This window comes from Carassius auratus, unplaced genomic scaffold (genome assembly GCF_003368295.1).
Source record: "Carassius auratus strain Wakin unplaced genomic scaffold, ASM336829v1 scaf_tig00014591, whole genome shotgun sequence".
Taxonomy (NCBI): Eukaryota; Metazoa; Chordata; class Actinopteri; order Cypriniformes; family Cyprinidae; genus Carassius; species Carassius auratus.
Window position 1 is genome coordinate 312632 of NW_020524511.1, and position 23336 is coordinate 335967.

The 23336-nt window shown below is 35.4% G+C and overlaps 1 long non-coding RNA gene across 1 annotated transcript in view; it reads right to left on the minus strand.

Annotated features, from left to right (window-relative positions):
- Window positions 1–23336, minus strand: part of LOC113074422 (uncharacterized) — a 35349-nt gene that overhangs the window by 10763 nt on the left and 1250 nt on the right. The window contains exons 2-3 of the long non-coding RNA XR_003280646.1: window positions 14467–14553; window positions 239–325 (exon numbers count right to left, since the gene is read on the minus strand). This is a non-coding gene — a long non-coding RNA (uncharacterized LOC113074422). The remainder of the gene's footprint in view (window positions 1–238; window positions 326–14466; window positions 14554–23336) is intronic.

Genomic DNA, 23336 nt, shown 5'->3' on the forward strand with positions numbered 1-23336 from the left:
GACTATTCAACGAAAAGTGGAAGCCAGGTCGATAATGGCTACAATATGATATGAGAGTGTATTGTGTGGCTAGTAACTCTGGAAAACCACTAGCCACATTGGCTATTGAGCAAAAAAGTTAATGTCAAGCCCTGATATATATATAACCACAAACTGATGTTTGGGAAAATATTTTGGTGATTTTTGCTACTGTTATAATCATAAAATCATAAGAGCACAGACTATTGTTTTCATTTACCTTCGTCTTCTTTCTTTTTCCTCTGCTTTGTTACAGGTATCAGTTCAATGTTAGCATAGATGTGTTGAGGAGGCCCACTTAGACTGTCTGCAATGAGGAAAAGACACTTGATTTAACTTGATTTGCTTTGTAAATATCAGTGATAAACATTGACTTCCAATTCCTTTAGAAAATAAATTACTGTTCTTGCCATTACTCAGAGGTCACAAGCAGGTCACAAGCAAGTCTTCAAGTCATATCCCAAGTCCTCAAAGAGTTAAAGTTAATTAGATATTTAAGTGTCTAATTAAATTATTATTGTGCATTAGTGATGAACACCTACGGTTCACAATCAACATCACTGAAGAAAAGAAAAACACAAGAACTACATCTGACTTTACCCACATCCTTGGATGAATTCAACTGAAAACAAAAAGAAAAAACACACATACAATGCCACCATAATTTTGGTCAAGTTTTTTTTTAGGTAGTCTCTTGAACCTTTTACTAATTCAGAGCAATTTGTTTCAAAGCAATTATAATGTTGTTTCACACACTCACTGTTAGCAATTGATGTAATTTTACAATAAATTTTACAAGAATACACTGGATTCATGGTTTTTATTGTAAATGCAAATGCATGATGGGAAATTGATGGACAGTCCAGTAATATTATTGTAACTACACTGTAGAAGCATTATTTTACAGACACCGCAAAGCATTGTGGGATAGCATTAAAACTGGTACTTTCATATTCTTTCTAACATAAAAAGTCCAGTTTTCTTAACGTTAAAATAAACTTTTTAAAAGGTATGTTCCTCAAACATTCTGTCAACTTAATTTTGATTTAAAAATTCAACATTCTAGGAACGTTGATTTGTAACATTCCAAGAACATAAAAAGGTCCAGTTTCCATATTAGTATAATGTTATTTTAAGGTTAGTAAAATGTTCCTGCAACATTCTCTCAGTCATTTAAACACCTGCTGTGAACAAGCAAGAAAGAAAGAGAAATAACACAAACTACAACTTTCTTCAGCCACAGCCTTAGGTGAACTGAAGATACAAGACTTTAAATCTCTCAAGATCTGAATAATAATGATAAGACGTGAGGTAATTATTCATCGCTGATGCGTTTATCTATACTTTATATACAAATATGTATATTAAGATTAGTACAATACATTTTTAAAAGTGTAGGTATGGTTGACTGGAAGTCTGTCAGTCCAGATGTGAGGAAGACACACAGAGTGGAGCTGGAGCTCAGCAGATGTGTGATGCTGTAGATACTGTGGTCATGGAAAGAAGAGCATCTTCACAGCTTTCTATTCAGACAAAGGGTTTGCTGGATTCTGTTCTATGGACTGCTACTACAGAATTAATTAATGATTTAGTGGTTTATCTATCTCTCTATCTATCTATCTATCTTTTTACTTGAATTGGTGACTGAAACTGAAAGCTAAATAAATGTTTTAGTGGATAAAAGCTGTGTTTGCTTAATTGGTTAATGTCACTTAAAACAAGGTTACTAAACTCTTCTGACTAATTTTTAAATGTATTAGTTTTTTTATTTTTACAAATTTTTCTCTATCAGGCAAAACCTAGTTTTCTAGTGTAACACTTTACAATAAAGTTTCATTTGTTGACTGATGTATTTACTAACATTAACTATGAGCAATACATTTGATACAGTGTTTATTAAATTTTGTTATTTAATAAAAATACAGATGTACGTTGTTTGTTCTTGTTAGTTCACTAATGTTAACAAATGCAGCTGACTTTAAATGACTTTACCTTAAGAACAGCAAGTGCGACTAACCATGTTAAGAGACGTTTGTATTCTCAAAAATAATTGTAATCTGTTTTTGATTAAACAAGTAACTAAGTAAGCCGCTTTTAAGGTATTTTTTGAATATTCTTTGCATCATTAACGCTGTTTTTACAGTGGATGAATTTCAATTGGTTTTATAGGATTATGTGTTTAATTTATTGCTTTCTATTAATCTATAGGCCAATAGCAATTAAGAGTATGGCTCGCCTTTAGGCGGAACAGACAGTTTTCGCTAAACCTTTTGCCATGCCCCCTACCTTTCTTTCCACCAATGAGAAACCTTTCTACACGCCCACCTTTTGCCACGCCCATTGCTCCAGGCTGCAGTTACCCCTACTTGAAACCGTTTGAGGAAACCGATTGCCTTAAACCATTTAAGTTTTAAAATTAACAGTTATAAGTACTCTGAACTTAACCCTCATGTGGTGTTCAAAACCCAATAACACCTGTGGTGTTCCCGGTCAAAAATGACCGGCCCATAAAAAAATGCTTATAAATCACTCATTATACCATATTTTCACCCAATCTTGGATTCAATCTTTTTGTCAACTTGTTCTCTTTCAATTAGGACTGGTTTTATATTTCTGTTTGCATCTGATTAATCATGGGCCTCATTTATCTGAGAGTAGGCATCTCATTTTTTGAGGAAAAAGCAAATAATTTATGAGTAAATTTGGAAATATGAAAAATAAATATGAAAAAAAATGGCTACTGTTGATCACACTAGTCTACTCTAATGTTTCACCAGGAATTTTGTTTTGAAACTTTTGTTTTGTAAAAAATATGGCACATAGTCACACTTGTGGTGTTCCCAGTCAAAAATGACCGGCCTGTAAAAAATAGCTTAGAAATCACTCATTATACCATATTTTCACCCAATCTTGGATTCAATCTTTTTGTCAACTTGTTCTCTTTCAATTAGGACTGGTTTTGCATTTAATTGTCAAACTATTTAATTGTAGGAGTCATTTATCCGAGCTTATGCACCTCAGTTTTTGAGTGAAAAAAGTATTATTTGTTAATAATTTTGTCAATATTGTGAAAAAGGTGAAAAAAAGTTTCATCTGTTGATCACACTAGCCTACTTTAATGTTTAACCAGGAATTTTTTTTTTGAAATGCTTTTATTTTGTACAAAATGGCACAAAGTCACACTTGTGATGTTCCCGGTTAAAAATGGCCGGCCATTGAAAGTGAATGTAGAAGATTACAAAACACAGGGCTTGTATTTTGAAATGCTTTAATTTTCAGAAAAGGGGTGCACAGTAACACTTGTGCTGTTCCCTGACAAATCTGACCATTGTGACATACAAAAAATAAACACATTAACGCTGTCATATAGAGAACACAAATCAAACACTGTTCATTTTCTTTCAGTTTTCCAAATTATGAACTAACCAAAATAAGAAACTGTGACGGTCTCTGTGTGAACTCATGCAAGTGACTAACAAAAGCACTTTTAAAGTAACTTGCAATTGGTCATTTTGTGTCACTTATGCACATGACTGACAACAGTATAATGTATGTGCCTTGCAAATGTGCACTCTGCATTTGAAACAGACAGTGCCTGTTTTCACATCTTTTGGGGCACACAAACTGTCTCTCTTTTGTTTCTCTCCTTTGCCTGTGCCAGCTGAAGGACCTGGTTCTGGTGTTTGTATGTCTCTCACCAATGTAGCAGAGGGCAGTGCTCTGGGTATATCTTGGCGCCTCTGTATCAGGGGGGTCACCATGGATTTCCCCAGCTCTTCTAGGAACAGCCTCCTCCTGAAGGTTTTCCTTGTGTAATGCTCAAAAAAGTTTGTGTGTTTTAACGTGTGTGTGTCTGGGTAGCGTGTGTATAAATGTATCGATACATGCACAGGTCCAAGGGCTCGATGTTTGCAAGCACATGTGCTCATATGTGTACATGAAAATAATGAACATGCTCCTGAAAACTAAATTGTTCTGTTATTTTCAGTCTCTCCCATTCACTTTCAATGGTCGGCCATTGTGACCATTTTTGACCATGCCTACTCTCAGATAAATGAGGCCCACGATTAATAAGATGCAAACAGAAATATAAAACCAGTCCTAATTGAAAGAGAACAAGTTGACAAAAAAATTGAATCCAAGATTGGGTGAAAATATGGTATAATGAGAGATTTCTAAGCTATTTTTTACAGGCCGGTCATTTTTGACCGGGAACACCACAAGTGTGACTATGTGCCATATTTTTTACAAAACAAAAGTTTCAAAACAAAATTCCTGGTGAAACATTAGAGTAGACTAGTGTGATCAACTGTAGCCATTTTTTTCATAATTTTTTTTCATATTTCCAAATTTACTCATAAATTATTTGTTTTTTACTCAAAAAATGAGATACCTACTCTCAGATGGTCCGTGTACCTTCGTATAATTCGTTTTTTAATTTAAAATTGAAATCTGAAAAATGAAAAAACTGCACATTTTTCTTTTTTTCATTTGTCCAAACAAAACGAAAAATCAAGACTTCGGATTAATTTTTTCGTTTTTATGTTCAGGGACAGAAAACGAATAAACAACTTGAATATTCGATCCCTACATGTGGGCGGTAATGAAACGCCCCCCTCCGCTGATTGGTCAACCAAACATTACAACATAATAATAGTCCTAAAAACATAGTAATAGTCCTACAGATTCTTAATGTGTTTATTTCTACTACATTTGATCTCTTTCTCTTCATCATTTTGGTCCTTTGGCACACGGCTGTTTTATTATAATAGGTACACACCTATCAAAATCTGTCTGGCAAAGCTCCGTGAGGCACTGCAGGGCGGGGAGAAGTGCAGACTGCTTTCAGTTTATGTGAACATGTAGTCATAACTTTTGTTTTAGACAATATGCTGCATTTTGAACTATGGGGTCAAATAGGTTGCTGGTTTTCGTGCAAGTCAGCAAATCATTTACAGATTATCAATGTATAATTTTGGAATATATTTCCTACATTATGTGTATTTTGATTTTTTCTGCCTTTTTAAATTTTTTCATTTATGAATTCATTTAAAACAACAGCAAAAACGAATAAAAAATTTACAATAACGTACAATCAAATCCTTATAATCACATTGCACTTGCATAAAGTTTAATGTCTAATCTGCTGATTGCCCTGCAGGTGACCGCATAAATCTTTCTTCTTACAATGTTTTTTTTATTATTATTATTAAATAATTAAAAAGTGAAGAAAAAAATAAAAATACATCTAAATTAAATGATTGAACAAAAAAAAATGTATAAAATAAGTAATGTAGGAAATATGCTTTGGGGTGGGGGGGGGGTTCTGTCAATAACTTGCTGACGTGCAAGAAAAACAGATTAAAATCACGTTTCTCTCTCTATATATATTTATTATTGTTAATATTATTATTATTATTGTGTAAAGTATAATATTATACACTATACCATAATAATATAATATAATATAATTGTTATTATATCCGAGTTATCTGGAACGCCGAGATATTAGGTAAACATTTCAATAAACGATTGTGTAGGCCTACTAAAATTCTGAGCCATTCTTCAAGATGACATTTCATCACTTGACAAACGGATAGAGACTCCTAAAAGTAGCACTTAAAGCACGGCTACGTGCGACTTTTTGGGAAACGCACATGAAACAATAACCGACGATCGTTAAATGACTCGTAGAAAACGGTCTACAATAAGCTGAGTTTATTTAATTCATATTGGGTACTAGCCATCTAACTGATAGCATAGAAAAGTTTTATTTTCGCTGCCCACTTCACAGAACCGCTGTGTGACTCACAGTACGAGCAAAGAATGGTGTAACGTTCCTTAAAGAATCAGTCTTTGAAAGATCCATTATTATAGACAACAATTCACTGACCAATTATTATAGACAGCAACTTGATTTTATTTCTGAATCAATTAATGAAGAATTTTGAACGAATAGATTGAATAAAAGGCTTATTTATTAACACAATGAAATACCGCCACCTAGTGGTGATATTACTATCATAATTCAAGTTTCATTTTCATTTCATTAAATAAAATCATATTTCTGTATAAAAATTTTTATAAAATGTATAAAACATTAATCTTATATCATTATACATTTGTAATTGCTATGTAAATGCACGTACAACTGTCTGATCAGCATTAAACTAAATGCATCTATAAAAGTATCTTCAGACACAGGGTCTATACTATTTTTTTTTACAGTCTATGGGTCTATATCTCTGAATACTGATTTAATTGGTAACATCCTATTGTCATATTATTCTAAATTATTCTATATTTTTGATGTAAAAATGTAACATTAAATATGACATACTAAAGGTAAAATGTAAAAAAATAAAAAACAACAACAACAACAACAACAACAACTGAAAATCAGGTGCCCCTTATGGGAAAGTTAATTTCTGACACTGATCTATGGTTTATTGTTGGAAGTGTTATTTCAGGGTTTTGATATGTTCTTATAACTCAAATGAGTTTACATTCAAATCATGACGTCGAATTCACATTAAATTCAATCACTGGAACAAGCACTCTGATGAACCATTAGTCCCATGCAAGTGGGAAAACAACCTATGTTTTCCGAGATTTGCCTAAAGTGATCTATGAATAAAACTCAAAATAGAAAAATAAAATATGTGCTAATTTCTATTCATATCTGTCATTTTATTTACGTTCCCCCATAGTTTAAAAAGCATCATATTGTCTAAAACAAAAGTTATGACTACATGTTCACATAAACTGAAAGCGGTCTGCACTTCTCCCCGCCCTGCAGTGCGTCGTGGAGCTTTGCCAGAAAGATTTTGATAGGTGGGTACTGTAATAAAACAGGGACCAAAGGACCAAAATTATGAAGAGAAAGAGATAAAATGTAGTAGAAATAAACACGTTAAGAATCTGTAGGACTATTACTATGTTTTTAGGACTATTATTATGTTGTAATGTTTGGTTCACCGATCAGCGGAGGGGGGCGTTTCATTACCGCCCACATGTAGGGATCGAATATTCAAGTTGTTTATTCGTTTTCTGTCCCTGAACGTAAAAACGAAAAAACGAAGCCGAAGTCTTGATTTTTCGTTTTGTAGGGACAAATGAAAAAAAGAAAAATGTGCAGTTTTTTCATTTTTCAGATTTCAATATTAAATTAAAAAACGAATTATACGAAGGTACACGGACCTCAGATAAATGAGGCCCATGATTAATCAGATGCAAACAGAAATATAAAACCAGTCCTTATTGAAAGAGAAGAAGTTGACAAAAAGATTGAATCCAAGATTGGGTGAAAATATGGTATAAGGACTAATTTATGAGATATTTTTTATAGGCCGGTCATTTTTGACCGGGAACACCACAAGTGTAACAAGGTAACAAAACCCCCACAAAAAAGTAAGAAAATTTCCCACATTTTTTTTAACTTTAGTTATACCCTTTGGGAACAAAGTCACTAAGTTTCAGTCCAAAGCGATAACATTAACTATTATTTTCGGGAAAAAGAAAATCTTCTCCGGGTCAAATTGACCCGAACACCACATGAGGGTTAATTCAGTTGAGTTCAGAAAAAGAAGCTAAACACTGCCATTAAGTAATTAGGTGATTAATTGAGTGATAATTGAGAATTAGTGATGAACAGCTGCTGTTAACAAACAGAATCACTGAAGAAAAGAGAAACACAAGAACTACAACTGACTTCAGACACAGCCTTAGATGAAATCAACTGAAATAAAATACATTAAATCTCTCAAGATCTGATTAAACAACCCCACAAACAGCATCACCAGCTCCACTTATTAATAACCAGACTGACTTTATTTCTGTCAGACGTCTACAGAAGATCTTATTGAGAATGAACTAAGGTTTAGATGTTGATTTGTTTCATTTGAAGTAACCATGTTAGAGATCAGTGTTTGTTTTAGTTGGGCTCTTGACCCTTGACTTTCTTCTTTGTGTTTTCTCTGGCTGTTGTAGCCACATTTTTCTAAAACATGTTTGTTGGATCTCAAAATATCTAGCATTTTTTGCTTAACCCATTGATGATGCTCATCACTTACTGCACTGTTCAGAGTGCAACCTCTGATGAAATGGGTGTTGTGTAATTAGTTAGATAATATAGTAAAAGTGTTTATAAGAAGCAGCGGTTCTGTGATAATTAGTCAAGATAAAGAATTTTCCAAACAGTTTGGTCTTTTATGGTGTCAAGCAGTCACACACAGACATCAATAGTCAGCATATGAACCTCAACAATGGTTACCAAAATGAAGCAGAGCATGCTGGGAGCCATAGATTAGTTTTGTACTATAATAATACCCAGCATGCATTGCAGCATGTTTTTTGTCACCATTGTTGAGGTTCATATTCTGATTATTGATGTCTGTGTGTGAATATTTGCTACAATAGAAAAAAAAAATGTATGAGCAAGTTGTCAAAATTAATCCAATTCATTCTTTTTCAAATGTTGGGGACCAACTTCTTAAACATTATACCACAAAATGTACTTGTGAGCAATTATTCAAAAAAATTAAATTAAATGTATGCATTTAGCAGATGCTTTTATCCAAAGCGACTTACAGTGCATTTACGCTATCAATTTTTACCTATCGTGTTCCTGGGGAATCGAACCCCCAACCTTGTGCTTGATAAGGCAATGCTCTAACAATTGAGCTACAGTAACACTTTATTATAAAAACATCTTTGCAATGATTATAATTATTATCATACAATCCTAATAAAGCTCAGCTTTTATTATCTCAACAAATGTCCTTTAGTACATTATCACCAATGACAACAAATTTTTAACATCATAGTACAAAGAAGCAAGAGCACAACTAAAGTAAACACTGATCACAATAATGATGGTTTGTTGAAATTTCATATATATATATATATATATATATATATATATATATATATATATATATATATATATATAAAATTTGTTGGTGCAAAAGTGATTTTCTCAGGGCTTGACACTAACACCCGCCCACCTGCTAAATGCAGGTGGATTATGCTCATGGCGAGTAACACAGTGACTCCAACTTGCCACATTGGCGGGTTGAATAATTGTAGTTTTTAAAGGGCATCTAAAATAACCCATATTGCAGTGTGACACTACGACACTACAACTACCGTGAGTATTACATGCACACTAGCGATGCGCGGATCAGGGTTTTTAAAACCCGCTTATCAAACTGCCCAGCTATTTCACTTCAGCACCACATTTCCCACACACACATGCGTGCAAATGAAGAAGTCTCAATCCACAAACAGACGTACATTATCTGCAGATATAAGGCATTTCATTGCACTTTAACAAGTAATCTTAATGGACTATATATGTGCATTATTTTAAACAAGCCCACATTGAGTGTAATGCCACAATTAATCTGAATGGACTATATATGTGCATTATTTTAAACGAGCCCGCACTAACTGAGTTTAATACCACAATTATGTTAGAATGCTCTCATTCTTGTTTCTTTGGCTGTGCCTCATTCTTGTCATGGGGTGCACTGATGCATCAGTTCAGTTCAACTGGGTCGGGCTTTCTGGGATGGTACTCAAATGGTTCAGATCATACTTAGAAGGGAGAGGCTATTATGTGAGTCTAGGAGAGCATAAGTCTAAGTGGATGTCCATGACATGCGGAGTCCCACAAGGGTCAATTCTTGCACCACTCTTGTTTAGCCTGTATATGCTTCCACTAAGTCAAATAATGAGAAAGAACCAAATTGCCTATCACAGCTATGCTGATGATACCCAGATTTACCTAGCCTTATCTCCAAATGACTACAGCCCCATTGACTCCCTCTGCCAATGCATTGATGAAATTAATAATTGGATGTGCCAGAACTTTCTTCAGTTAAACAAGGAAAAAACTGAAGTCATTGCATTTGGAAACAAAGATGAAGTGTTCAGGGTGAATGCATACCTTGACTCTAGGGGTCAAACAACTAAAAATCAAGTCAGGAATCTTGGTGTGATTCTGGAGACACACCTTATTTTCAGTAGTCATGTCAAAGCAGTAACTAAATCAGCATACTATCATTTAAAAAACATTGCAAGAATTAGATGTTTTGTTTCCAGTCAAGACTTGGAGAAACTTATTCATGCCTTTATCACCAGCAGGGTGGACTATTGTAATGGGCTCCTCACCGGCCTTCCCAAAAAGACCATTAGACAGCTGCAGCTCATCCAGAACGCTGCTGCCAGGATTCTGACTCGAACCAGAAAATCTGAGCATATCACACCAGTCCTCAGGTCCTTACACTGCCTTCCAGTTACATCTAGGATTGATTTTAAAGTACTTTTACTCGTATATAAGTCACTAAATGACCTAGGACCGAAATATATTGCAGATATGTTCACTGAATATAAATCTAACAAAGCACTCAGATCATTAGGATCAAGTCAGTTAGAAATACCAAGGGTTCACACAAAACAAGGGGAGTCTGCCTTTAGTTACTATGCTGCCCGCAGTTGGAATCAGCTTCCAGAAGAGATCAGATGTGCTAAAACACTAGTCACATTTAAATCTAGACTCAAAACGGATCTTTTTAGCTGTGCATTTGTTGAATGAGCAATGTGCAATGTCCGAACTGATTGCACTATATTTTCACTGTTTTATGTTTTATTATTGTTTTATTATTATTATTTTTATGTAAAATCATTTTCTAACTGTTTTTAAATGTTTTAATCATTTTAAAAGTTTTAAAATTACTTGTTTTATTTTTGTTATTATTTTTCTTCATGATTATTTTACTTTATTTTATGTAAAGCACTTTGAATTACCATTGTGTACGAAATGTGCTGTATAAATAAACTTGCCTTGCCTTGCCTTGCCTTGCCTTTGCTCCACATATATCAACTTACCTGTTTGAATAGCCTACTTTATATTTAACGTGTTTGTTTATTTCCAAAATTAGTGTTAAATTATTGGACTTCAAATTAAATCTACCATTGACTGATTTTGCAGAACATCTGTGCGCAGATGCGGCGTCACAGGACGTGCGATATGACAGTTGAGTCCAACTTTATATGAGCTAGCTGTTTTAAATACAGTATTTTTATATTTAATGATAGTTTATCAGTATGTTTGAAAGTATATTTTTCATTTATATATATCCCATAGGCTCTCTCTCAGGCACCTGCACGGTTTAAAACACCAAATAGTTATACTATGACAAGATCAAAAAATCTCTCTCTTGCTCCACCCATGCACGATAATATCCTGTATCGTTGATCTGATTTGAAAAATGACCATATTGCCCAACACTACAACTTATATGGATTTTTGTTTTGTTTTTAATGAACCGCCCCAACCTGCCGAACAAATAAAGTGACAATTTCTTAACCCTGCGGGGTCCGCGGGTTATGAGATGACCCGTGCATCGCTAATGCACACAGTGTTGCCTTGCACTTGCGAGCTAGTGACAGAAACCAAGAAACAGCTAGCTGCACTGCTGGAGCTGGATGCTGGTGGAGCTATGTGGCGACATATAAAGGGTGTAACAAAACCCGGTGAGCAGACAACACACAAGAGAAAACCTGGGGCCTGTTTCACTAAGGAGGTTCAACCAACTCTGAGTTTAAACTCAAGATTTTTAATTGTCACATACACAATTATATAGAGCATGTATAACCAGCAGTGAATACTTCCAGTATGTCAATGTGAAGTAAAGAATGATGAATATCTTACTAATAAGTGAATGTTAAGTGGAGACATGAAGATGTTAAGTGGCTGGTTTTGAGTTTAAGAGTCTGATGGCCAGGGGGAAGAATCTCTGGGGGAAGAACTCTGAGTTGACTTAACCAGATATGGGAATCTCTGAGTTTTTGGTTACAGAACAGCCGAAATTAGTTAGTTTAAATCAACTAAATTGTCTGACTAAGCGCGTGCACTGTAAAACCTGACAAGTGAACTTAACTCAAACCATTTGAGTAAACAGATTGCCTTGATTTAAACCATGTTTTAAAACCGGTTTGTTAAACCCGAGAAAGCAGGGTAAGTCAAGTCCGTTTCTAAAAGAGAGGTAACTTATACTCAGAGTCAGTTACTATGGTGACTTACTCTATGAACCTAACCTCGTCAGGAGCAGGTTTTCTTCGGTAAACCCAGAGTTTATTTCGGTCTTCTCCCCTTTTTTAAACACTTCATTAATGCACGCTGGAAAAATGCTGTGGTTTTTTTTTCTTCTTTTTTCTTATTATTTACACTTAGCCTGTTGCAAAGAACTTGTACTTTTACATGGTAAATAGAATATATCACAATTTTCACTGTACATTTTTTCAGGAAATAGCATCTAGAGCTACTTGCACTTAGCTGACTGTAAATAGGATCTATCGCTAAGAAAATATGTTATATCCACTTAGTGTAAATAGCCACTACCATATTTTTCTTACTCCATTGGCAGATCATTTGTAAAATAAGAAAAATGCACATAAAATATTATTATTAATATTATTATTTTATATATATTTTTTGCCCATGAGATACCATAAATTGATTAGCAACTAGTTCATTAATCTAACATTCTGTCAGTTTTCACCTGTGATATTATAACACTGAGAAGAATTATATTTGTATTGAGTCTGAAGTATGCAGTCAGCTTCTTGGCGGGAGCTGTTGCCATGGTCAATCGTAATATTGGTGCTCCATTGATAATGGCTTTTTATAGTTGTGGCGTTTGCGTTCTGACTCGGAGTGAGTCAATTTAGAGTTGATTAAACCAACTCATTTCAGCTGTTCTGTAACATAAAACTCAGAGTTTCCCATCAGAGGGTAAGTCACCTCAGAGTTCAATTTTAAACTCAGAGTTGGTTGAACTTCCTTAGTGAAACGGGCCCCTTGTGTCTCTCTTTTCTACAGTGATTCTGTTTGTTAACAGGAGCTGTTCATCACTAATTCACAATTAACACTCAATTAATCACTTAATTACTTAATTGCAATATATAGCTTCTTCTTCTGAACTCAACTGAATTAAGTTCAGAGTACTTAAATGGTTTAAGGCAATCTGTTTACTCAAACAGCTTGAGTTAACATAACTTGTCAGATTTTAGTAAGGCTGTGTCTGAAGTCAGTTGTAGTTCCTTTCTCTCTTTTATTCAGTAAATCTGTTTGTTAACAGCAGGTGTTCATCACTAATGCTCAATTATCACTCAATTAATCACTTCCATTATTTAATTGCAATATAAATCTTCTTTCAGTTAACTCAACTGAATAAAGTTCAGAGTACTTAACCTGTTAGCCAACACCCCCCATTATGGGACTCAGAGCTGAAAGTGCTCTACCTAACTTATAATTGTAACAGTTTCCTACTTCAGTGTGTTACAAATATAATTTTGTTGTCTTTGGAAAGAAGACCCTTTGGGCTTTACCTTTTATCAACCAGATTTGATAATGCTCAAAAATATTAAAAGTTATAGACACTGAAGTGCATTGAATTTTTTTTTACCACACTTTTTTTTATATAAAAATACATTAAATGAGTCCTGGAGCAATCTAGAAAAGTAATGGGTTGAAAGCCACATGTCTCATGAGTTTCTATTTCAAATCTGAATAAGATATAATGAAAAATTAGACTCCTGCAAATATTTTTATGAGACTATGTCTACACCCCCCAAATATAAGAAAATATATTTCCCAATAGTTTTGAAGGCTTCTACAAATTATTTAGTCAGTAAACAAGTTAATTTGTTAAGAAAGTAAGTAAAGTTTAGTTAAATAAATAAGTTCTGCCTCCATCAGCTGACAGGTGCGTCAGAGCGCATCACGAGGGAGTGCCAAAATTCAAATATACTATATTTTGCCTATCTTGCATTCATTCTTTTTTCCGGTGGATTGTCTCATTCTGTTTTTGACACTGTACGCTGCTGAACCATTCCTTTTTTTACTACCAAGACGCAGTTTAAGACCATGAGTTATTCCATAACGGACGCAAACAGTTCTGTTGCTGAAGAACTGAAACTTAAAAATGGGGAGGATACCAAAAAAAACTCTGGGTTTACAGAAGAAAACCTGCTCCTGACCAGGTTAGGTTCATTGAGTAAGTTACCACGGTAACTTAATTTCAGGGTTAACATACTCAGAATTTTCACTTAACCTCCTTTGTGAAATAGGCCCCAGATGATGAAACCAAAAAGGAAGAAGAAACAAAGGAAAACAGAAGACTATTCAACGAAAAGTGGAAGCCAGATCGATAATGGCTACAATATGATATGAGAGTATATTCACAACAAAAATGTGGCTAATAAAAATGTTGTATGGCTAGTAACTTTGGAAAACCACTAGCCACATTGGCTATTGAGAAAAAAAGTTAATTATATATATATTGAATAACCATAAACTGATGTTTAGGAAAATATTTTGGTGATTTTTGATACTGTTATAATCATAAAATCACAAGAGCACAGACTATTGTTTTAGTTTACCTTTGTCTTCTTTCTTTTTCTTCTGCTTTGTTACAGGTATCAGTTCACTGTTAGCATAGATGTGTTCAGGAGGCCCACTTAGACTATCTGCAATGAGGAAAAAGACAGTGTAAATATCAGTGATAAACATTGACTTCCTTTAGAAAATAATTACTGGTATTCCATTATTCAGGTCACAGATCAAGTCTTCAAGTCATATCCTAAGTCCTCAAAGAGTTAAAGTTAATTAGATATTTAAGTGTCTAATTAAATGATTATTGTGCATGAGTGATGAACACCTACTGTTCACAATCAACATCACTGAAAAAAAGAAAAACACAAGAACTACATCTGACTTTACCCACATCCTTGGATGAATTCAACTGAAAACAAAAAGAAAAAGAAAAAACACACATACAATGCCACCATAATCAGATTTACTGAACTCAACAAACAGCTTTACCAGCATCACTCATTACTAAAAAGACTGACTTTATTTCTGTCAAATCAGAGATCAAAAGATCTTATTGAGAGTTACAGCCATTTAGATGATGATGTTTTATTGTTTCGTTTGATGGAACCATTGTGGAGATCAGTGTTTGCTTTAGTTGGACTCCTGACCCTTGACTTTTAATAACTAAGTTTTGTTTGAATGCTATAAATGCGTCCTTAAATATATATCTATTATAGCAACATTTACATTGGTGATCAATTGATTATAGCTTTTTCTAATGTAACACTAATGAGCTGATGGTATTTTAGCCATCTGTTCCATACTAGTGAATCCTGACTCTTAACGCATTCGGAACTCAAAAGACCAGAACGCGAGTAAACAAGGACCTTCGTTGTTTACATAATTCACCATTTTGGCCGCCCTGAAGTCGGCCACATCCTGCTTTGAGTGACAGTTATTTACGACAAGAAATTCCAGAGTCACGTGGGCGAGCCTCAAAGGAGAAATGAAAACCCCCAACCAAATTCCTGAACACAAAGGAAACCTTTCGTAGAAGTTCCTTACTTTCATCATGTTATTAATAATATGTATTTTGAATATGTTTTGTGTGTACCATGGTTAATCCTTGTTATGCGAGAATTATAATTTTTCTAGCGTATAAATTGGAATTGTTTCTCCTCACCAACTTTCTCAAAGAAAGCCATGTGCTGCAACCCCCAGTCCCTTGCAGCTCGTAAAATTTTACGACCACACAGGACAGGAAACCTAATCCTTACAAAAGAATGGTAAAATGTACTCAAATGTAGTCTTAATGTGTATATTATTGTTTTTGCGGTGCATTAGAGGTTTCCCATATAAATTGGGACTATCTGCAGTGTTATCATGTGTTAATCAAATCTTTAAATGTGTGTAATTCTGCATTTGAATGTAACTTCATGTTTTGATCATTTATATATATTGTTTTTGGTATCTGTGTGATCGTCATGGTTTGACAGACCCATTTATCTAGAGCAAAGTAATAAAAAATTTATTTAATCTGGAATTACAAACTTGCTAGAATATCCCAGATGAAATCGGAGAAGCCCTAAATCATCAGGGGGTTGTCTCCAAAGAGACAAAGGAACTTTTCCCTCTGCTTCAGATCGCGGACGTTCATTGGGTGTTCCCTCGAAAAGGGCCGTGAATCATCTCAATCTATAAAAGTCGACCGAACAAGGTCCGCCCCCCTCTTCTTACGCTGACTCCCTTCCCTCCTGCATCGACCCAGGTCGCGCCCGCGAGTCCCTCGGCGCGGCCTTGGGCCGCGCTCATTTCGCGCGCTTTTCTCTTCTTCTCGTTCTTCGTTCTCGGACACGCTGCTCTCCTGTGCGACCAAGGCCGCGTTCATTTCGCCGTCCCCCTCAGCACAGGGACTGAGGAAAGGGAAGCCATTTTCATGGCTCCTTTGGAAGCTTTTGTTTTTGTTGTTTGTTTTCTTTTCTTTAATAAGTTTATTCAACTATTCGCCTCTCCACACAAGGAAGACGAATTCTGGAACATTGTTTGTTGAACCTTTCAAATACCGCGCGAAGACAGAACAAAGGACCACGTGACTCCACGCTCACGGCAAGATCCAGCACAGCTTGCACACGCGTCACACGGCCTCCGGCACACGCACGCTGTTTTCAAAAGGACCAGCGCACAAAGCGTCACAAAAGGACCACGCTCACGCACGAGGGGGCCATGCAAGTATCACTTCTATATGGAGATTTAAATGCTGCTTTAAAGTGTTGCTATGATCTGATTGTTGTTGGCTTCCAAAAAGGTTACTGACTGATTTTCATACCTGAGCTCATTCTGTGATCTCTCTCGCTTTCTCCATTTTCTCCCTCTCTCTCTCTCTCGCTCGCTCGCTCGCTCTTTCTCTCTCTCTCTCTCTCTCTTTTATTTGGATTCCATTATGTCTTGTATAAAGGTTAATGTCTGTATTGTCATACGCATATTTACTCTGTGTGATTTGTAGTTTGATGTATTACTAGTTGAATTATTAAAAACCCATTAGAGCTGTAGTCAAGTCCAGCTTTGTCGAGTCCAAGTCAAGTCCAAGTCCAGGGAATGCGCACATAAATACAGCGACATTTTTGTCATACTGTGCTAGTGCTTGCATAGACTACTCGGCGCTGTCGGAAACAATCAACTACTCCAGCATGCATTAACCATAATGCATACAAAGTGTTGGCAAGTACGATGTGAATTTTAGAATTACAATATTGCGTGGAGCTGTTACTATATGACCTTATCTATGTTACATGTAAAAATAAAATATGTAATTTAATAATTAGGGTTGTGCCTGAAGCCAAATACCTTATTCGGAATGGCAAGGTTAATGGCTTAAAAAACGAAAAACGGACAAGGAATAATTCTGCCTGAATAATCGCCTGAAGCTGACACAGTCTGGTGTTTGCTAGATAACAGGTGAGCCAGGGGATCAGCGCCAGAAGTGAATGAATGTAAACTTTATGAGTGAAAAGAGCGCAAATCAAACACCGCATTGTTGTCGCCTCTCTGCGCATCTCTCAGAAATCAGAGCGTTGCGACTGCGAGAGTAATTTTACCTATAATAATACATCATACACGTTATAGTATTTGTATATATTTAAAAGGCAATGATTTAAAGCTTAGGCTACGATGTGAAACGAATGAATAAGCACAGCGCGCTCACCAATCAAACAGCTGCATTGCGCGTCTCAGTCTCTCAAAAACCAAATCAGCTAATAATCAGCTTAGACACGGATACTTGTCCTACATGTTTGCATCTTTATCTTTTTGTCATGACATCTCTCTGCTTGCATGATAAATATTATTTAAAAAAATAATTATTATTTTAGTTTAACACGAGATACTTGTTCAGTGATAACTACGAAAAAAATATATATAAAAAGTCATAAGGGTCTTATCAAGTAACTGTATGATGTTGTATCCGAATGCAGATACGAAAAGTGTTGTGATTGTAAAAGATACAAATACTGGCTGTTACATGAAAATTTAAATATGTAATTTCATAATTATAAAGTTTTTAAAATTTACATATGTAATTGTTGCATAAGACTATACATAAATATGTGTTGATTGATAAAAAAAACTATTTAATGTGTTTTCATTTACAATAGCATGAACCACGAGTAGTCGAGTTACTCAAGCATTTTTTTTCTTAAAAAAATCTACTAGCAGAAATCAGTAGTCTTGCAACCCCTATACTGTACAACAATAATTAGTATTTCATTATTGTAAAGGGTACGTTTAAGGCTATCTGGGTGTGGACGTAAATAAAACACAATCTAACAGGTAGAAAATTTAATTAGAAACATCTAAACTTTTCAGGTCGCAGCAAGTGCACCGCTGGTCATGCACATCCTTTCCCGGAACAATACTGAAAGCTAAGATGGAGAAACAGATGATCATAGCTGTACAAGGATAGCCATTTTGTAAATGAATCTATTAGCAGAGCTACTACAAGGGATGTTTAGTGCTGGAAATCCATTTATTCTTTGCTTAAACTTCTGCGTCATCATGAAGAGCGAGTCATGGTTGCCCAGCAACAGCAGACGCCACTGGAGCGCAAGCGCAGATTACAGACTCAGTGCTTTGGAAATAAGGAGAGCAGCGCGCCTAGCATATTCCACACGTTTTCAGTCAATGTGTTTTGAAGGAGATGTTTTTTTTGTTTTTGTTTTTGTTTTTTAAGTAAAAGCAAACACTGACCACTATAATGTGCCGGGGCGGCAGTGGCTCAGTGGTTCATGTTGGTTGTCTACAAACCGGAAGGTTGGTGGTTCGATCCCCGGCTCCACCTGACCAAGTGTCGAGGTGTCCTTGAGCAAGACACCTAACCCCAGCTGCTCCCGACGAGCTGGATGGCGCCTTGTATGGCAGACACCGCTGTCGGTGTGTGAATGTGAGGCAAATTGTAAAGTGCTTTGGATGGCCATGTGGTCTGTTGAAAGCACTATATAAATGCAGTCCATTTACCATTTATAATGGTGACATAAACATAGTGATTTTCATCTTTGTTGATTCTGCATGTTAACATCAGGTCTCGTCAATCATCACTCAATTAATCACTTAATTATCTAATTAACTTTAACTCAGCTTCAGTTTTAATTTAACACTCCTATTTAAACACTTGCACACTCTTGAGTGTGGTCTCACATGTACTCCCAGCAGAGTTAATTTCACTCTGGATTTTTTTGCTGTGTACCATCATGGTACAGGCCCCAGAAAACCATCTTAGGCTGTTATTGTTGTATGATGAGAGCTCACAATGTTTAGGTTCTGTGTATGTTTTCATCATTTAATTTTCAATTTAGAATGTAACAAAAAAAAATGGAACATGGCTTGTTTATTCGTTTTTCTGTTTAGTTTAACAAAAGGAAAATCAGATTTCTTATTTTTCGTTTGGGGTTTACAAATAGTTTTTTTGGCTTTAATATTTCATTCGCACTTGTGGGCAGCACTGAAACTCTCCTTTCTTCTGATTGGTCGAATCGCTCCGCCTTCAGCTCAGTCTTTTCATTCTTTCAGGCAGAATGAGAGTCAGTACAAGTGCGGCACTGAAACAACCGCTCACTATTAATTGACATAATAATTGAATCAGATGTTGCTGGACACATAATTTGTGCTGCTCCGAATTATGTGTCCAGCAAGTGACCCCTTTAAATTATTTCTAGGTTATAGTATTGTATGAATATTGAAGTGGAAATAAAAATCAATAATAGACTGAACAGTTCCATGATAATATTTCTGTAACATTTACCACTCCCGTCTTTTAAGTCAAAAGGCACTAAGTAGGTGTGTGTGGCATTAATAAATAATTGGGAAAAATAATAAAGTTACATTTATAATATAAATCAGAAATAACATTTACATTTATGAATGTAAGCATGTGTAGCCAACTCCGTACACATGAAAAAGAATGAGATTGAAAGCGACAGGTTTAAAAAAAAATCCAGTCTTTTTCTGTTTACATCAGTTTAAATTACAAATAAATACATGAATTTCATGTGTACTGCCATGAGCCATATCTGTGCACAAGACTAAACTAAACTACTTAAAACTTCCTATTCTGGCTTTTTCAACCTACCTCGAAAAATTAATTTTAAGATATTGTTTATTCACACTGGTTTATGCATTTAATGTTTGTCCATCTGGAACTTTTATTTTTCATGAGCTATACATTTTGAGATGTACTAGGTGTTGATAAATCACATGCAATGAAGGTAAAGAGTTAATGTCAAATGTGAAATGCTCATTTTCACTCAATATCTTGAGTACCTATAGAGTAGTACTGCATCCTTCATAACTCGAAAAAGTCTTTTTTTCCCAGTTCCAATTTATGTCGTCTTTTTTTTTTTTTTTCTTTTTTTTTTTTAAGCTGTACATGTGGAAAGTGCAGTTTGATGACAACATTGCATGTTGTTTACTTGATGTGCTTACGCACCGATAGCTAAGTTAACAACACAGAGATATTTGAAGCAGTTTTACTCATCGCCTGCGATGTGCAAATCCGGCGTCAAACTGGGCCTTGTTTGTAAAACAAGCATCTTCGAAATATAGGGAACAAACACAAACACTTGCACAACTCCGTTGATGCTCTTTAAAAATAAACTCCGTCCACTGGTCCCTTAATGCTGTTTTTTTTTTTTGGTAATCTGTGCAGGGTTGTCTTGCCCTGGCAACCAAAAACACTTCTTTTGTGAAATTTCGGTCTCTCTCTCTGATCAGTGAAGTCTGTTGTGCTCTCAGTGCTGTGCTATACGGGAGCGCGCGCTCTTCTGGCAGAAGTGCCTCAGGACCCATATAAGGAAATTCCGCTCCATCTAACGTCACACAGAGCCATACTCGAAAAAAACTTTCCGAAACTTGTGACAAACCGGAAGATGTATTTTTGGAACATCTTGTACGTTCTTCATTCTTCAAACGTACAACTTTTGAAACTTTGTCCATGTTTAGCATGGGAATCCAACTTAACAGTGTAAAAAACTCAGTATGCATGAAATAGCATTTCACCCCCCCTTTAACTACCCCAAATAAACACACCTAAGCTAAGCAAGATCTTCAGGATCAGGAGCAATGGCCAGGCAAGTGTGTTGGAGCTGAATTCTCCAGAACATGGTTCTCCAGGTTCAGGACTTGGTTTTAAATCTATAAATTAATTTGTACAGTTGGGTGTCTACATGCAGAGGTTTACATCAGTACGTACAATGGAGAATGTAATCTATAAAGCAGAATCTTCAGATCTGCATTTAGGGCACTGATTTGAGATCTCCATTCATTTGTCAATACAGAAATCACACCCCACCACAGTCCTGCAGCATGAGGTGAACACCGGTTCTTCATTGATAGCGGGGGGGGGGGGGGGTATAATATTAAAAATCAACATTAACTGCAGCTGGTGCCAAATAAAAATGATTATGTTTTGGAAAACAGCAAGTCAAATGCAGAACCGGGGCCACACACTTGCACTAAATGCCCATGTTACTTTTTCAGCACAATATTTCTTACATCTAGTTTACCTTTTTGCCCTTACACTGCGAAGTGCCCTTTTTTTTGGTGGTGTTTTTTTTATTTTTTTTTATCAATGCTATTGGTCACCCTTTACGTCTGTCTGTCTGTTTTACAAATATTTAGCAAATGAAAGTTCTTAAAACGAGCTTGTGTGAATCTTATTCGATCCTCAAGCTGTCAGTAAGCTGATAACTCCGCCCCCTCTATATTCATTGAATCAACTGAAGTTCCACAGCAGCCGCACAGTAGACAACAGCTGAGCTAAACAAAGTTTTGCGAAGGGTAAATGAATATCTTGTTGTTTGTACTACTAAACACTATGTCTATAAAGGCTCATATTTTATTTATTTGATGTCTGACTGTCTCACTGACTGAGACATGTGGGACGTCCCCTGAGAGAGAGGGCTAGCATTTGCCATCTAGTCATAGCCAATACATAGCCAACACTTAAATAGCCTGTGCATACAGTAGCATTTAATCTTTTATCAAATTTGATTTTGGCCAAATGCATTTTACCACAGGAAAAACTGAGCGCTCCGTCTATATAGGTACAAAAACTAATTTGTAACCTGTAGATGAAAATGTAATGTGATGCCAGCAGCGGCAGGTGCGGTCGCCGGTATAATGACGGACAAAAAAAAAAAAAATCACATTTGCACACATTCGCTGGTCAAAAACTAGATATTGATAACAACATATAATTTGTTTTTACCATCGAAAAATCATAACAGGTGTGCCCCCGCGCTGTTTCGTACTGGAACTTACACAAAGCGACGAGTGATCCTCGTCACCTAGATAACATATATTTCTAAGAAATTTCTTCTTTGATTTATGATTGCTGATACATTTAATTTATTAACATTTAGGCTAATCATGTTATGGTATACTCTCTGCTCGTCCTCACATGTATAAAATGTAGTAAAACATGGTTTTACTACAGTAATGTAGTAGTAACTAAAAAAAAAAAAATACAGAAGATCACTGTGAAATCTTTATATTTTATCATGCAGAATGTAATTCATGATTCATTCCAAGGCTTCATTTATTTGATCCAAAATACAGCAAAAACAGTAATATTGTGTAATATTTTTAGAATTTTAAATAACTGTTTTCTATTTGAATATATTTTAAAATGTAATTTATTTTTGTGATCAAAGCTGAATTTTTCATCATCATTACCCCAGTTCAGTACTCTTCAGTGTCACGTGATCTTTCAGAAATGCTTTTCACTGCAACTGTACTTTTCACACTATTTTTATTTATTTTTTTATTGCTGGCTTATTTTAGGGAAAGTGTAGTGAATAAGAGACCTTCAAGAGACCAACATCCCTGGTCCACCACAGTATAAAATTTTTGCCAGGCAGGCAGATACATGTTGGATATGTTATAGCAACGGTATGGCTATAGTTTCTTATAATCTGGAATTGAGTTGGACATTTATTACTTAAATTATATTTAAAAAAAGTTTGTCAAAAATACTTGACTCATTGCTCACCTTCCCCTCTTCTCAATGTCATTCATATAATCATGTTAACCATATAATACAAATTAGCTTATAAAACCACACAGAATAGCTAGAAAATAATATATATATAATTTTTTTTTTTTTTTTTTGCAAAGTTCATAAAAAAAGAATTTGGTTTCTGTTTGGTTTTATAAGCTAATTTGTATTATTTGGTTGTTATTAATCATGAATAAATCTAAAGCTTTTGTGGGGTATTATTTTGTGTTATTGAATTTGTCATGAAGATGTGACCATTTCTTCCTTTTATGCAGGCTTACTAAATAATCTTGATATAAAAAAAGGGGGCGGGGTGCCCTTTTTCAGTTTCAGCACATGCCCCTCAAAAGGACTGTGCACGGCCCTGGTAACATGGGTATTGCTCAGTCTATT